Source organism: Equus asinus, chromosome 1 (genome assembly GCF_041296235.1).
Source record: "Equus asinus isolate D_3611 breed Donkey chromosome 1, EquAss-T2T_v2, whole genome shotgun sequence".
Taxonomy (NCBI): domain Eukaryota; kingdom Metazoa; phylum Chordata; class Mammalia; order Perissodactyla; family Equidae; genus Equus; species Equus asinus.
This window is the reverse complement of record NC_091790.1, coordinates 95,912,940-95,928,405: the sequence shown is the minus strand read 5'-3', so window position 1 is coordinate 95,928,405 and position 15,466 is coordinate 95,912,940. Positions and strand designations below refer to the sequence as shown.

Genomic DNA, 15,466 nt, shown 5'->3' with positions numbered 1-15,466 from the left:
TATACCCAGGTTGGTCACTTGGTTTGTGGTTTTTTGATGACCATGGAATGTGTTCCTGACTGTAGGTATTTGTTTTATCAGTATATACAAATCCCCTGTCTCAACCTGCCCCGAAGAATGAGATCTTCGTTCTGCATGTTCCGTTTTCAACAGTAGCCTTTGCTACCATCTATAAATCAAGATAACATTATTCCTTCTCCCAAAATGCAGGGTCATTCAATGCAATGTATTGGAAACATGCTGCCTGGCATAAAATGTTTATGAGATATAATCATAGAAAATAAAGGCATATTATAATGAGAAGTCAACTCTTCAGTTTAATTGCAAAACACTGTTTAAGCTAAAGGAAATTGTGTATTTGAGCTCTGAAGTGGAAATAAAGTTGCCAGTTCCTGAGATGCATATCATAGAAAATGAGTTCTTTTTCTTCATTAGAAAAACATATCTGCAAGTAATAAGAATATTATGAGTAAATATTAAAAGAACAAATAGCCATTGGGCTGTGAGTAGCTACAGAATACATTACATCTTTAAATAAATTCTAAATCACCAACTTAGAGAAAAACTGACTCCTGATCTTACTAAATTATAATCTGTGTCTTATCCTGCAGAAATAAAGAGGTATCAACTCACTTAAGATAATTGCCCCATACAACCAGAACAGGATTAGGGAAAGTTCATTATGATTCTGAAGTGCTGTATTTTTAAATCATTCTTTGCTTCTTTTTTGGAAAATAGCTTGAAAATGAACAGAATGATGCACGTGTAAGGAAAGGGTAAACTAAATTGTCCATTTTTATATAGACCCAAGAAGGAATGAAATGCAGAACGTTCTGTGCTGCAGTCATCATTGCTAAGTGAGCATTAAACAGACGAGGAAACAATGCTGCAATGTGCACGAGCTTGGCACTCCAGACGGACAGAAGGACAGAAAGAGAAGGTAGCTCCTTCCAGCTACAACGCTAGGAAAACACAGCTTCTGTGCAGATCAGAAACCCATTATGACAACTTCTTGTTGTGTGATGAAACAAAATTGTTTTTTCTGAGTTATAAAAGTCAGGTAAACCCTTCAAAAGTAATACCAATAAATAGAAATATCTGCTGAGTGTCCTGGTCACCGCTCGAGGCACTGAGGAAACAAAACAGGCAAAGAAAAAAGCTCTGTCTTTATAGAGAGTAAACAAAACAAGTGTTAATTATACAGCATGTTAGAAGATGGTAAGTGCTATGGAAAAATGTGAAAAGAGGAGAAGAGGGATGCTTGGGAGGGGGTTGCTGAGTTTTATGGAGGGTGGGCACTGACAATCTGGAGCCAAGATGACCTTTAAGCAAAGCCTTGAAGCAGGTGAGAGGGCAGGCAGGCGGGCATCTAGAGAACAGGAAGTGCAGTGAGCCATCCCGAGCACTTGAGGAATGGCAAAGCAGAGCAAAGTGGCTGAAGACCGGGGAGCAAGGGGGACAGGAAGTAGCTGGATGCGAGTTGTAGGAGAAGAGAGGTGAGGATGTTACCTCTCTTATGTCCTCAACTCTTACGTCCTTGTAGGACAACCGCTCTTACTCTAAGAAAGCTGGCATGCCATCCAACAAAGAAGTGCACAATCTGACTTAGCTTTGTTTAGGGCTTTCTCTGAGTACTGTTAGGGTCAAGGACAGAAGTAGAGAGCAAATAGGAGGCTCTGCAGTTTTCAGATGAAGGTTGACAGCAGTTTGGACCAGTGTGGTTCCAAAGAAGGTGGGAGGAAGTTGGAGTATGGGTACCTGTTGGAGGCAGAGCCAACAGGAGGGCCTGATGGATTGCATGGCAAGAGAAAGAGGCATCAGGAAGGTTTTTGGCCTGAGCAATTTCCGGTTGCTATTCAACAAGATGAAGAAGGCTACAGTGAAGCAGTTTTGAGGGGAAAAATCAGGGATTCAGTTTGGGGATATGGTAGATATGAGATGTCAATTAGGCCCCTGGGTAATGGTATTGAGAAGACAGCTAGAAGCTCAAGTCCTGATTTCAGAGGGAGGTCAGTATAGAGGTGACACCGAAAACTATCTTCAGGGCCTTGACCTGGGAGCTCTTGGGTTTTAGGAAGGAGAATGAGAAAGAGCAGCCAATGACACAGGGAAAAACCAGGCCACTGTGGCCTCCTGCATATCTACCTCACTGGTATCATCAGGTTCGAATGAAATGTTTATGTAAGTTTTTTGTAAACTTAAAAACACTGGATAAATGCTCACTTAATGCTCCTGGAACCAGCCAGACTTTGCACCAACCCCTTCGAGATAACTCTTGCAAGCTCTCCTCCAATAAAGAAATGATCTGTTTGCAACTAGGTCAAGGTTAGTCCCAACTGCAAATCTGTGAACACCTTTCAAGCAAACTCTCTTCTTCCTTATGTGCTTTCGGCTAGACGTCACCTTCCAAGAATCTTTGTGGATGCTTCTACTCAGGGGAATGGAAGGAAAGAGGAACCAAGACTGATTACCAGGTATTAAGACTGAAGACTTATAGTCATGCTCTTGTTTAATCTTTCCACCAACTCCAAGAAGCAGTAGTGACTTTCCCTGTTGCAGAGATGAGGATGTGTTGCTCAGAGAGGTGAAGCAACTCAACTAAGTGCCTACAGTGACCTTGTGTGGGGCCTTCTATGGGGAGAGATGCCAACATTTTTAGGACACTTTCTACTGTAGAGTCCCACAGTTCAAACCCTTCTCCAAAAGTGCCGCACTTCCTTTAAAGACTGAACAGGAAAGATTTATGATTTAATAACACTGAAAAGAGAAATTTGCTATGACAATACAAAATAACTAGACTAAATGTCTATGTACTTTACAGATTGGAAAGGCCATTCACAAACCTTAAGCTTTCCTGGACGTGCCCATCTGATCCCTTTACCAAGACTGGGGCTGCCAAGATTGCCAATTTGGCCTTAGGGGAAACATAAAATTGAAAGACAGCAGGCAGGAAATGCTTCCCATCAATTGGAGAAGGATTTCTTAAAGGAATCAGTCTTGGAGTGCGTGCTCTCAGTTCTCTGCTTGGAAACAGGGCATCAGCAGGGGGCTCAACTGGTCCCAGACCAACCCCTTGGAAACTGAATACTTTGAATATCAAACACTTATCCAGTGCTTAGTACCTGCCTGGGATCCGTCTAAGTATGCTTACCATGCACTAACTCCCAGACCGGGAACATTCCTGAGGACGGTGGCAGTGTCCTTTGCTTGTTATTATTATCACATTACTATTTCCATTTTACAGATGAGGAAACTGAGGCATGGAGAAGCCTAGTAACTTGCCAAGCTACCAAATCTAAGTAGTTTGGCGCCACAGTCTGTCACTTAACCTTCAAACCCGGGGCAAGCCACGGTCTCTGAGCTTTAGGGTCCTATGTAAAATTGGTACCGCGATGCTGGCTTTGCTGCCTTGTTAGATGGCGAAATTGTGTCTGGAAATGCCCTTCACAGAGCTGGGCTCAATAGGGGGGTTATCAGAATATTACGATTCATCTTTGGTTAAGTCCCTCTTTTGAGAAAGCTCTTTTTAAGCCCCCACGTGTGGAGAAGATTGGCCTTCCTTACACCTCCTCTATGTTCTTCCTTCTCTTCCCTCTGTGTGTCCACAAAGCCTTTCTCACATCTGGCAAATTAGTGGCTTCATCCTCTGTGTTCCACAAGCTTCATGTCTGAATTTACCATGACATGGTTCCCATCGAAATGCAACTGTTTCTACTTTACTAGATTGGAAGCCTCTTAAGGGATAAGACCAGAACTTACGCTTTATTGGGACTACTTGTCTCTCAAACCCCACCTGCTGCGGTAGGCTCTCAATGAATGCATGCTCTTTGACTAAATGAATGAATACATGCCACCGGAAGTTTTCGCACCTCCACAAACAGTGTTCTAATCCCATTCCCACACAGTGGAATCTACTGGAGGCTGACACCTACCTCTCTGTTTTTCTTTATTCTGATCTGTTCAGGTCAGTTAAACATCTACTTTCCCTTTACTCACTCAAAACATTTTCAGGGGGCTGGCCCCGTGGCCAAGTGGTTAAGTTCGTGAGCTCCGCTGCAGGCGGCCCAGCGTTTCCCTGGTTCGAATACTGGGCGCGGACATGGCACTGCTCATCAAACCACGCTGAGGCAGCGTCCCACATGCCACAACCAGAAGGACCCACAACGAAGAATATACAACTATGTACCAGGGGGCTTTGGGGAGAAAAAGGAAAAGAGTAAAATCTTTAAAAAAAAAAAAAAACATTTTCAAAAGCTTTTCATTAGAAAGCTTTTTGGGTGAATATATCTTCTTTAAATCACTCTATCTGACTCAGTTTGCTTTTCAATTTCTTCTAACATCTCTTCTAATATTTCTAAATCTCTAATCTCTTCTAATATCTCTAAATGATATTGATAAAAATCACCATTTTGAGAATCTAAGTGTATTCTTCTTACAAATACCAATGGGAATAACGTGAAAGAATTATCATAAAGTGGGAAGAATTTGTTTGTCAGCTGCAGCACACCCTTAATTCAAAATCTGGAGGCAGAGATGTGAATGATCAGCAGAGCTACTAAACTTCTGTGGTTTCAAAACCAGGACTCAGCAAGGCTCCAGAGAGAGCCTTATCAATGCTGCAGGAAATGGAGCGCCCTGAAGGGTCTCTTTCTGGCTCACTGGGCGTCTCCCACTCAGCCACTGCCAGCTGGAAGGTCCTGGCTCTGCGTGAGCTTGCCCACTCTCCCCTGTGCCCTGTTGCTTCACTTCCAGAAGTAGGTGGGAGCCAGTGGTCTGTGGTTAGGAAAAGCCAAGTGCAAGGAGTGAGCCCCGAGGAAAGGAGTCGAGAACCTTGCCCCAGGCCGGCAACTGTTAGTTTTCAAAACCAGCAGACGCAGAAGCTGGAGATGGTGGAAACTGGAAAAACGGAACCTAAGAAGTAGAATCTTTGTTGCAAAAGTTTCATCCCAGTGCTAGGTCTTTCTCCGTGTGTTCATATTCCTTTTCAAACAAAAATACATAAGTTCTGTATTAGTTTAACACTGTAAAAGATAACAGAAATTTTTTTTTACAAAAAGCTTTTCCCGGTACTTAAAATTATTCTTGCTGTTTCCCAACTGCTGGAGGAAAAAAAGGCTGCTCATTTGTTGCCGTTTAACAGATGTTTTAAAATTGAAGAAAAATACAATTATAATAATAACTAATTATGTATATCATCTCCTTTAATTTCATCTAATTCTATCAATACCATTGTAAAGTAGGTATGCTCTGCAAACAATAAACTGAAGCTCAGAGATAAGTAACTTGCCAAGACTCGCACAGCTAGTAAGAAAAAAACTATTCACCAGATCATATCACCTCGATGATCCTTAGACTCTACAAAGCCCCCTTGCCTTTAAAACTTGCTTCCAGTGTCTGCCAGAAGTGCCGGTAGCTGACTCCTTATTAGAGTAAGCTCCAAATAAGCAGCCTTTGATTAATTCTATAAGGTGCTCCTTACTATTTTGACCTCATCTCAAAAGAAGAAAAACTGGTAATTTAGCAATGATTGTCTGAATACACTAAGCTAGGCTTTATTAAACACTCTAACAATATGAAAACAATATATATACTTATTTGCTAAAGAAACAAAAATGACTTTAGACTTATAATTTTTTTTAAGTATCGCATATGTTTCAATTGCCCCTGATATGTGTGCCCCTCCAATGTGCTTTTATTGTTGACTTAAGTGTCGTCTCTGGTCCCTCGGTGTCTATCCACAGACCCCAGGCTATAACCTGAATTTCTTCTGCTCCACCTGTTGGGGGTGAGAGGCAGCGGGATGTGGAGCCAGATTTTCTACTCAGTCTGCTCCCTGTCTCAACAGGACACTGGTAGTTAGCAGGGTTAATAATAAAGAATAGTTAATACAGAGTCCTCCCCTCTGCTAGGCATATGGCAAGAGCTTCCACATGCGATCTGCGTAATCCATAAACAATTCCGTGAGGTAGTTTATATAATCACCACCAATTTATATATGGGGAAACTGAGGCTCAGAGAGGTTAAGGACCTCGATTAAGATTACACAGGCCAAACTGTCTGGGCTTTTAGCCTCATGCTCTTCTGCTTCAGGAGGATCTGCATTGGCTGGAGGACCATGCTTGATTCCCACTTGTGGGGACCACAGCACACATTTAAAGAGACATGCCTGTGGCCTCAGGGTGCTGCACCATCCAAGAGAGAGGTGCCCCACGACCCATCCATTACAACATTTTTGGCCTCCCTGGGCCTTGCACCTTGTGTTTACGGTCTCATTTAATCCTGACAAGGACTCTTGAAGATGAAGTAGCATTTATTTCTTTTGCAGATAAGGAAGATGAGGCTCAATAACTTGCCCAAGGTCATGCAGGTAAGGGGAGGACTAAGACTTAAACCGATAAACCTTTACTAGCCCCACCTCCTCTGCCTTTAAGCAGGGAGTTAACTGACTCAGGCTCAGCACAGAGGAATTTTCTTTCAGGACCAGTTGAGTGGTAGGTGTTCCATAAGCAGTCCAGGAAGAATTCGACCAGATGCTGTTTGTGTTTCATGGAGGGTAGAAGAGATTTCTCCCAGGATGGCACCAGGCAAAGCAGGTCAACGCGTGCCTGGGCCTGCCACCAGCAGCCGCTTCAGTCAGGCCACAGCCTTCCCTGGCGGCCGCCACACTCAACTGCTCTGAAGTGACATTTTCCGCATGTTCCTTTGTCCCCTGTCCTGGAAGGCCTGCACATCCTGTCCCCCTCAAGGCCCAGGCCCCTTCCTCACTCTCCCCGCGGGACTTCATCCCGCCTTCCTCCAGCTAAGCAGAGGTCTTGTCTCTCCTTCACAGGGCGGCTCTGGCTTTTATTTTGCTTCTTACTGATGTGCCCCTGCCAGTCCTGCAGGGCAGAGGCCGCGGCTCCTTCATCCCAGTCCCTCCTTTAGCGCCTGAGGGGGCTTGGATAGATGTGTTGATTTCATGATTTTTCCTCTTGCGCTCAAACTGAATGCTCTTGCCTGGCTCCTGCTCGGGTGGGGCCTGGCTAATCAGAATGATGGGTTCCTTGTAGAGTGTGAAGAGGTGCGCTGTCAGAGCCGGCATTCCTGTTGTAACTGAGACACACAGCGCCGTACACTCGCGCTTCTGGGCTCAGGGAGGGAGAGGTGCAAAGCGCCGCGGAGCAGGGCTACAGGATTGCCTTCGGTGTCACCTCCTCCCGCTGCCGCCCTTTCACACTTGGGTGGGCACACAGGCCAAGATGGAAGGCGAGATCCTAACTTCTGCCGAAAGCAAGTGGGAGGGAAGAGAGACGAGAGGTATTCCATTGGTTGTCTGGGAAAGTGAATCGCACCTTCCCTCACTTGCGGAGGATCAACTTTTCCCACCCCTCTTCGGGTGGGCACTCATAACCTGGGGTCGCAGTCAGAACCTGGGAGCCAAGTGGCCCCAATTCAAGGGAAGTGGAGCTGGGCGGGCAGTGGACGCCCCAAGACCCCGGGAAAAGTGCTTCGCGTTGTCCTGTGTCCCTCGAGTCGCCCCTGGGGGGCAAGCATGCGGGTGTCAGAAGGAGCGGCCTCGGGCGCAGGGTGCCAGGGCCGGGGTACTGCGCATCCCCTTTGATTGCCCCGCACGCGTCGCCCGCGCCGGGCCCCCAAGGGTTAAGCGCGGGTCCCGCAGCGTGGTGGTAGACCCGACCACCCGGCCCAGGACGCAGAGCGCCGGCCACCGCCTGCCGTGCGGGGCTGCGGTGCGATGCGGCGCTGGAATGAGGAAGAGCGGCGGCGAAGGGAGGGTCCGGGCGCGCAGCGCGCAGGGGTGGCGGCGGCGCGCAGAGCGGGCCCGGCGCGGGCGAGCGGGCTGCAGCCGGCGGTGGCGCCAGCAGGTACGGCCCGCACTCGCCGCCGCCCCCGGCGGCCGTGGGGCACTGAGGTCCAGCCCCGCGCCGCGGCAAAGTTTGTGCGCGCGACCCCGGAGTTGCGGTCGGGACGGCTCCGCGCGAGCAGGCGACCCGGTGGCGGGGGCGGCGGCGACCTCGCGCCCGGATCTGTGCCCCGCTCCGAGTCCCGCTCCGCGCCCCGCTCTGCGCCGGAATCCATGTCCCGCTCCGCGTCCCGATCGATGTCCCGCTCCGAGTCCCGCTCCGCGCCTGGTTCCACGCCCCCCTCCCGTTCCGCTCTGTGTCCCAGAGCAGCGAGCCCGACTAGGGCCCAGGCGTACGCGCAGGGCAGGGAGGCTGCGGGGCAGGTCGAGCTGGGACCGCAGTGTGTGCAATCCCAAAGTTTGTGGTGCGGCGGGCGCGCGCTCCAGCCGCCGCTGCTCTGGGCGGCCGCAGGTGGCAAAGCGCCGGCCCGAGGGGGCGCGGCGCCGAGGGGCCCAGGTGCGCGGCCCGTGGGCGGCGCTGTGCGCGCGGGGCAGCCGGCCGGCCGGGAGCAGGAAAGCCCGATCGGAGCCAGCGGGGGGTGGGGAGTGTGGCGGCGAAATGGGGAACAATGCGAGTGAGCAACTTCAGGAAGTCGTTGTGAAAGAAAGCTGGGAAGAGCTCCGCGGCCAAGTTAGCAGGGCACTCTAACAAGTGCCTGCGCGGCCCGCGCCCGGGGCGGCGACTGCAGCGACAGTGCCTGGGTCCCCGCGAAGCGCAGCCGAGCCCGGGCGGGACGCTTGGCCCCGGCGAGGCGGCCGACCCGGGCGAGCCCGGCAGGGCAGAGGGAGCCCCGGCTCCAAGGTTGCTCTTCGCGCCCGAGGATCAATCTTGGCCCCCAAAGTGCGACGCACAAATCCACGTGAGTGTTTTCAAATTGAATTTCAATAGGAAAACTTGGAGTAGCTGGCGGATTTAAAAAAAGAGAGAGAGAGAAGGAAAGAAAAGACAAGGCAGTAAGATTTGTAACCCCTGGTTTCGCTCAGGTCCGTCTCTCCTTTCTGGGGACAGTGAGAGCGTTGACTTTTGTCAAAGCTTTCGCCACTTTATGCTGTGACCACAGGTGCAGGACCAGGCTGGCAGTGGGACACTTCTGAGCCGCCCCGCCGTCATATTTAAATTGATGTATACTTAACTTAGTGAGATCACGGAAGTCAGCCTTCATAAAGTCATTCATAAAGAGCTTTGTTTTCTTGTTTTTGAGATGAGAGCTTTTTGCTTATACTGTAAAACAATTTGATGGTGTCTGAACTTGCTTTCTGCAAAATAGGAATTATCCTGGTTTGTAAAATTAGTAGTACTTCTGCTGACTGCAGTTTTGGCTGTCAGGTTACGAATCTCCTCAGTAATGAGGCATCAGCTTACTTGCGACTGCATTTGAAATGTATTTTAAAAATTTGTCAGGGATCCTTGGTGATTCCTAAGGGATCTTGTGAAGGGGTGATTGTTTTGCTTCTAATTTGGAGGCGCGGAGTATGGCATCTAGAGAGCGAAAAGTGCGATGATTCCATAGGGTCTGATCAGGCACAGCCTTCAAAAGCAGTTTCCATTCTCTCCCTCTGGCTAGAGCCCGCCCAGAGTGAATTTCAAGGCAGTGTGCTTCGCTCCGGTTGCACACTCATAATTTCCCACCCTGCTCCCGACCGTGTATTTCACCTTTGAGGTGCCTTGTTTTAAACTTGGAGAGACAAACTGTGGTTGAAGAAATGTCTCCTTACTAGTCAAATCAACTTAGGTTAAAAGAGAAAAATTTATGGAAATTGAAAATATTTAATATGCATTATATTTAAACTTTCTTGGAAATTTAAATGATTTTAAGGATTGGTTCACTTTGGTTATGAGTTAAGAGGAGAGAGAAACCTACAGGAAATGGTCTGAGCCTGTTGAATTTATTTCTTTGTTTGAAGATGCTTGATGAAGCTAATAGGACTCATCTTTTACATGAGATTGTAAAAGTAATAATTTAAGTGTTATTTATATTAAATATGTCCAAATTGTTTCAGTGACAAATCAGATTATGTGGTACGTGGCTTAAAATTTAAACAGTGACAAATATCCGTGACAGGAATACTACCTGCTTACACTATAGAACATGTCGAACATGTTAAAAAATAACTAGTACACACAGATATAAATAATGATGTCCCATTTTAAAATCCTATTTGATTCTGGTTTGATCTAATGAGTCTGATTTGAAAACTTCCCATGAACAGCCATGTTTATACCTTTTTTACATGAAAAATAATGTGCTTCCTGGGCTTGAAGTCCACCAGGGATGACCACAACATTTTATCGAGTTAGATGGTCGTGTTTTCTTCCCCTTTTGTTTCATGGTGATAGTTGAAGGCCGGAGATTTAGAAACTCCACCATGCTTGTTTGTTTAATTCATCAGTATTTTAACTGAAGTGCTACATCTTGGAAAATCAGACATCCTCCCAGATTCAGGAGTGTCAGCCCATCATCCTGGTCTCACAGAATGAGCCCACGGGGCCATCAATAAAAGTGTGCCTGTGTCATGTTTGACCAACTTCGCAGTCTTCTGAGAGGATGTAAACTGTGGCTGTCCTTGAAGCCATTTCCCCTGTTGAAAAATTAAGATCGTAGCGAATTTCCTGGCGAGGAGATCTGAAGCCCAGCAGTGCTGGTGGCCACTGCGTCCTCATCCCTTGACTAGAGACTGAGAGTTTGAGGATGGTGGTTCTTTGCTCTGGGGATTTTTCTCCTTGATTTGGATTTGTGTGTTTCACGTTTGGTTAATGCAATAGCGTATTGTCAATATAGATGTCAAACTTTTGAAATTTGAGAGACCACTCGTATATACGTGCTGTCTAGTACATGCCATGCTCTGAAACGCCCCACCCCCACACGTGCACACATTATATGTATACGTCAAGATTGCGTGTGTGTTAATAGATATAAGAAATAAAGAATTCTGTGAGTGTACTCACACACACTGAGCATGCATGCAGTGTGGAGAGAGAGCCGTGGGGACAGGGTGGGAAAGAGTTTTAACATCAAACAGACCCGACCTGAGTAATAAAGCCCCTCCTTTCTGGTTTTATTTATTTCTTACCTTTTACTGAAACAAGATGGGTTTTCCTATATAATGGTGAGTTTAGGCATAAATGCTGTTAGTACTTCGGGTGTCTGGCTAATACTGTATGTGCATGCAGTGTACTTTCAGTTAACCCAGAATTTGTCAAGGATAGCACCATTTAGTGGCAATTTTCCCCTCCTCTAATCTTTGTAATTATGAAATAATTTCATTGTGAAATAAGTCTCAGTTTTTGTTGTCTTATTCTAACGGAGATTCATGTCACTGGGTCCAGCTCACACAGAGCAAACCAAGGCCCTCTTGGGTTCTCTGGCAACCTTGCTATTTCTAAGATGACAAGCATTTTCGGGCACTGTGACTCCTAGCCACCAGTCACTGCACCTCCTGCCCTGCCCATTAACATTGCTCCCTGTCTGGTCTGATACACTTATATTTGCAGAGCCCTCAGACGTGTGTGTATAATCATTCCATTGCATGGAAGCAAACAGGAGATGGACAAGCCACAGGCAATCCATCCTTTGAGGCTTACAAGTGGAGAACGATTGATCCAGTTTACACCTTGAGATGGATCATTCTATTTTGTTCAAAAGAGGCACTTGTACGTGTGGGATCTAGATCTTAGGAAGATCGACTTTCAGAGCATTGGCATGATACACACACGCATTGAAAATTCAGACGAGGAGGGAGATGGGAAAGGGGTTTGTCAGGGACTTCAGCACCCCAAACCAGACTATAGCAACAGTAACAAAACTGTTTTTATCGTGGTGTCGTGTCGACTAAATGCTCACACTGGTTTCTCCACGTAGACCCGTGGCGTTATTGCTGTGCTTTGAAGTTTAATGCATGACTTCACACTTCAGGTTATCTTTCTGCATCTCCTGTAATATATGCTCACGTCCTGCCACTTTCAGTGTCCTTGCTTTAGGAGGTTATGTTTGACATAGTTTTTAAATGTTTGATGATATTCTAACAAATATTTTTAAGATCTTATGAAACATTAAGAGTGAAGTGCTGCGTTATTATCAGTGAAACATAGCAAACAAAAGAAGCTTTGCAGGAAGTTTCTAAGTGGAGGAGTGGGCAGGGCCTGCCCTGCTTCGCTGTGTGTCGCTGGCGGTCACTCCTGAGAAGGGTCTGAAGGGGAAGCAGCTGAGGTCTATTCTGCAGGCAATGGCCTGATGTGTTCAGTTGACTTTCTTTTCCTTCTCATATTTTACTGTGATAAACAGGTGGATGCCATAGGTGCCTTCAGTGACCCACCTGGTGATTAACTGTTAAAAATGGTGAACACCCAGAGTCCTGGCATGGAGGCCACTGTCTTCCCCATCACAGACCTGGCCCCATTTCCCTTCTCCCATGGCCCTTTCTGCCTTTGGGGAACTCACAATTGCTGTTGACTAAAAGAGGCCCTCTTCCACCACAAGCCTGTCAAATCAGACGTCCTAATAATCTCTGAACCCATGTTGGTCAGGACCGGAAGCACAGGCTCCCTTCCTGCCTATGTTTTCCTGAGAGAAATCTATCTTCCCTCCTTTTTTGCATATTTGGCAAATGGTTCCACCTTTCTCTCCGCCCCAGTGGAGTGTGAAGGCGGTGGCAGAGGAGCCGGCCCCGCCACCCGGGCAGCAGGATCCCTCCTAGGTGGCTGAGTTGAGGGGACTCTGTCTGGCCCAGGGTCCGAAGACCCCAATCCTCAAAGGCGGGATTTGTGTGGGAAAGGCAGCACCCCTTTGGTCTCTGGGAGGCGCAGGCTCACTGGTGAGTGCCACACAGTTTCTTTGCTGCGCTTGCATAGATGGGAATAGCCAGTGTGCCCTCTCTTCCCAGTGGCATGGTGTCTCAGCAGCGGGCGGCCTGCCCCCCAGCACCTGCCCTGCACCCCTCCTGCCGACTGTCTTGGGGTGATGGAGAGCATCATTATGCTCCATTTGCACTCTCTGCTTTCGGGTTCTCCCATGCTCCACCTCCTGATAGCTAGTGGCGCAGGGCCATGGCTTAACGAATTGCTTAAAATGGGCCCTAATTAGTGGAAAAGTGCCTTCTTCATATTTTCTCATTCAAGTGTGCAATGGTTCATTTTTCTTCAGCAATCAGCTCACTGCTGAAAGAAATCTGACTCTCTTCCTGCGATTTTCGCGCCAAAAGTTAGCTATAATGGAGGTAGGGTTGGTGCAGGCTTCTAGCATGTGATAAGAATGTGGGGGGAACCCAGCATTGTTCCTTCATTCTTCCTCTCCCCTGCTTCTTTCCTTCCTTCCTTTCTTCTTCTTCTCCTTCTCCCTAGCGCTCTCTCTCTCTCTCTCTCTGTCTTCCCCCCGTCTTCCTTCTTTCTTTCACAAGTGGGGTTTTAAAGAGCCTATTGAAGAACTAAGAGCTACATAAAGTATTTTTAAATGACCTTATACTTACTAAAATAGATTTGTATGCTGCATTTTTGAGATCACATATTAAAATCACACTCTAAAGCATTTTCTGTTGTTTTGAAACTGTTTAAAACTAAACAATATGGTTTGGATTAGAGTCCTTTTCTAAAGCTAGGAGTTCTACTATGAATATTGATTCATCAGTTTTTGGTAATTTTTTGTTGTCAAATGAGATTTCACTGGCAAACTTGAAGCAAGTGAATAGCACATAAGATACCTCTATAGACCTGATGGGAAAAATGTTGAATTTAAAATCTTTAGGAGAAATGAAAATGAGGAATTGATCTTTTATAATCTTACTTCTGAAGCACTCTGAAATGTCCTCCCATGCTTTTAATGGAAATGAGAGAGCCAGAGACCCCCTGGCGCAAGCCCCACTTTTAGCCTGAAAAAGTGACCTTTTCTTTCCGTTTGTGCTGAGTTTTGTGTAGGGCAGAACATTAAAGTGATATTCAAAGAGATCCACAGTGAAAATATTGATGAAGTGTATATCCTACTTCATTAAATTAAAATCTTACTGGTAATTATCTCAGGTTGTTAGAGATAAGTCAATTAATTACCATTTAGAGTGATTGGAAATTGCTAATGCTTTTCTACATGTGTTTTCTCACTTCTGTCTGGAGTTGTATATGTTTCCCTGAATTTAAAGAATTTTCGATTTAATTTAGAGCAAACAAGGCTTTTATAAAGGAAATGTAATTTGCTAAAAAAAAAACACTTAAAGTAAAACATTGAAAATAAATAATTTAAACTTAAGGGCTGCAGAAAAATCTGCCTATAGTGTTTAAAGTGAATTTTCCTGTAATTTTCTATCTCATGGACATGAACATTTTCTACCCCATTGCAACCAATTTTCATAGCCCTAAAATGAGGAACTTGTAAGCTTCTGTGAGGTTCTACTGACGACACCCCCCACCCCCTGGGTTTGCATGAGCACATTGTAGGCTAGAAGTTGTGGATTACAGAATGTGCTCCACGCAGTCCTGGTTGGACCTGATACTCACTAGGATATCGTATTCATATGGACCTTGTTACCTGTTCTATGGTGTTGGACATTTCATCTTCAGGATCCTTCCAGGTTTGGGTTACTGGTCAACTAGTGCTGAGCTCTCTGTCTATGACAGAATTTTGTGATAGAAATTTTCTTGCTAGTTTGATCCAAATAAAGAGCCAATTCAAAATATCAAGTGATATTCTTTTCTGTAATTATTTGGTTTATTGCCCATAGCAAGCATTGTTATCAAATAATTGCTACATTTATTCTTCCCTCTACCCTTCTCAGACACAGCTGAATGTGGCTTCAGCTGAGCCATTTGAAGTTGGGGTGAACAAGGCAAATTTCCAAAGTACTGAAGTTACCAAGACATTAAATAGCTATGATTTAAGGAACCTGATATGCGGATCCATATTCTGTATACTGTGAATGTACTTTAAAAATGTGAACACAGATGATTTTTTAGTAGTTTTTATAAAAAGTTACCTCATTTTAATTGAATATAGTTTTGTGAGTGTTGTAAACAGAACTGAGCTCAGAATGCAAGTCCTTCAGGGACAATTTCCCATTAGCCTGGAGACCATGTGGCCTTACCGTGGAGAGTCCACGCCCTTAGCACGTCTGCACTCCCTCCTCTCTGGAGCTAGGACGAAACACTCCTATTACAGGTTGGGCCAAAGCAGCCTTTTATTTTGCAGGGAATAAGGGGTAGATAGATGTCTGGGTACCAATGAATCCCATGATGTGTTTGCTCTAGAACACATTTTCTCTCTCTGTTTGTATCTAGATTTGTAGATCTTGTCTCCACAACAGCTACACAGTAGACTTATCTAAATAAAATGAAAAAAATTTACAGTACCTAGGACAATGTCCTCAGTGGGTAGATCAGCAATGGCTTTTCAGTTATTGTTAATAATATGTAGGGATGGGTTTGTAAACAACTGGACATGCCTGTGAGGATTTGCATAGTTTTACTTCCTTGGAGCTAAATAAAATACAGCTTTCACCAAAGAATCTCACACAACCCCTTCTTTAACTACAAGTCCAGAGGCCTCATAGAAACCCCAGTATTACAGGTGCATTTTTTGTAATGTT

At 45.8% G+C, this 15,466-nt stretch overlaps 1 protein-coding gene across 35 annotated transcripts in view; it reads left to right on the top strand.

Moving 5' to 3' along the window:
• The first annotated feature begins 7,763 nt into the window (after positions 1–7,763).
• Positions 7,764–15,466, top strand: part of IKZF1 (IKAROS family zinc finger 1) — a 97,066-nt gene continuing 89,363 nt past the window's right edge. For 13 of the 35 annotated variants that reach the window (XM_070500208.1, XM_070500010.1, XM_070499626.1 and 10 more), the window contains exon 1: positions 8,520–8,760. The gene's annotated coding sequence lies outside the window, so the exon portion shown is untranslated. Of the gene's footprint in view, positions 7,863–8,519; positions 8,761–12,525; positions 12,713–15,466 lie in introns of those variants that run through there. The other 22 variants (XM_070499258.1, XM_070499124.1, XM_070499072.1 and 19 more) reach the window with 17 other exon arrangements.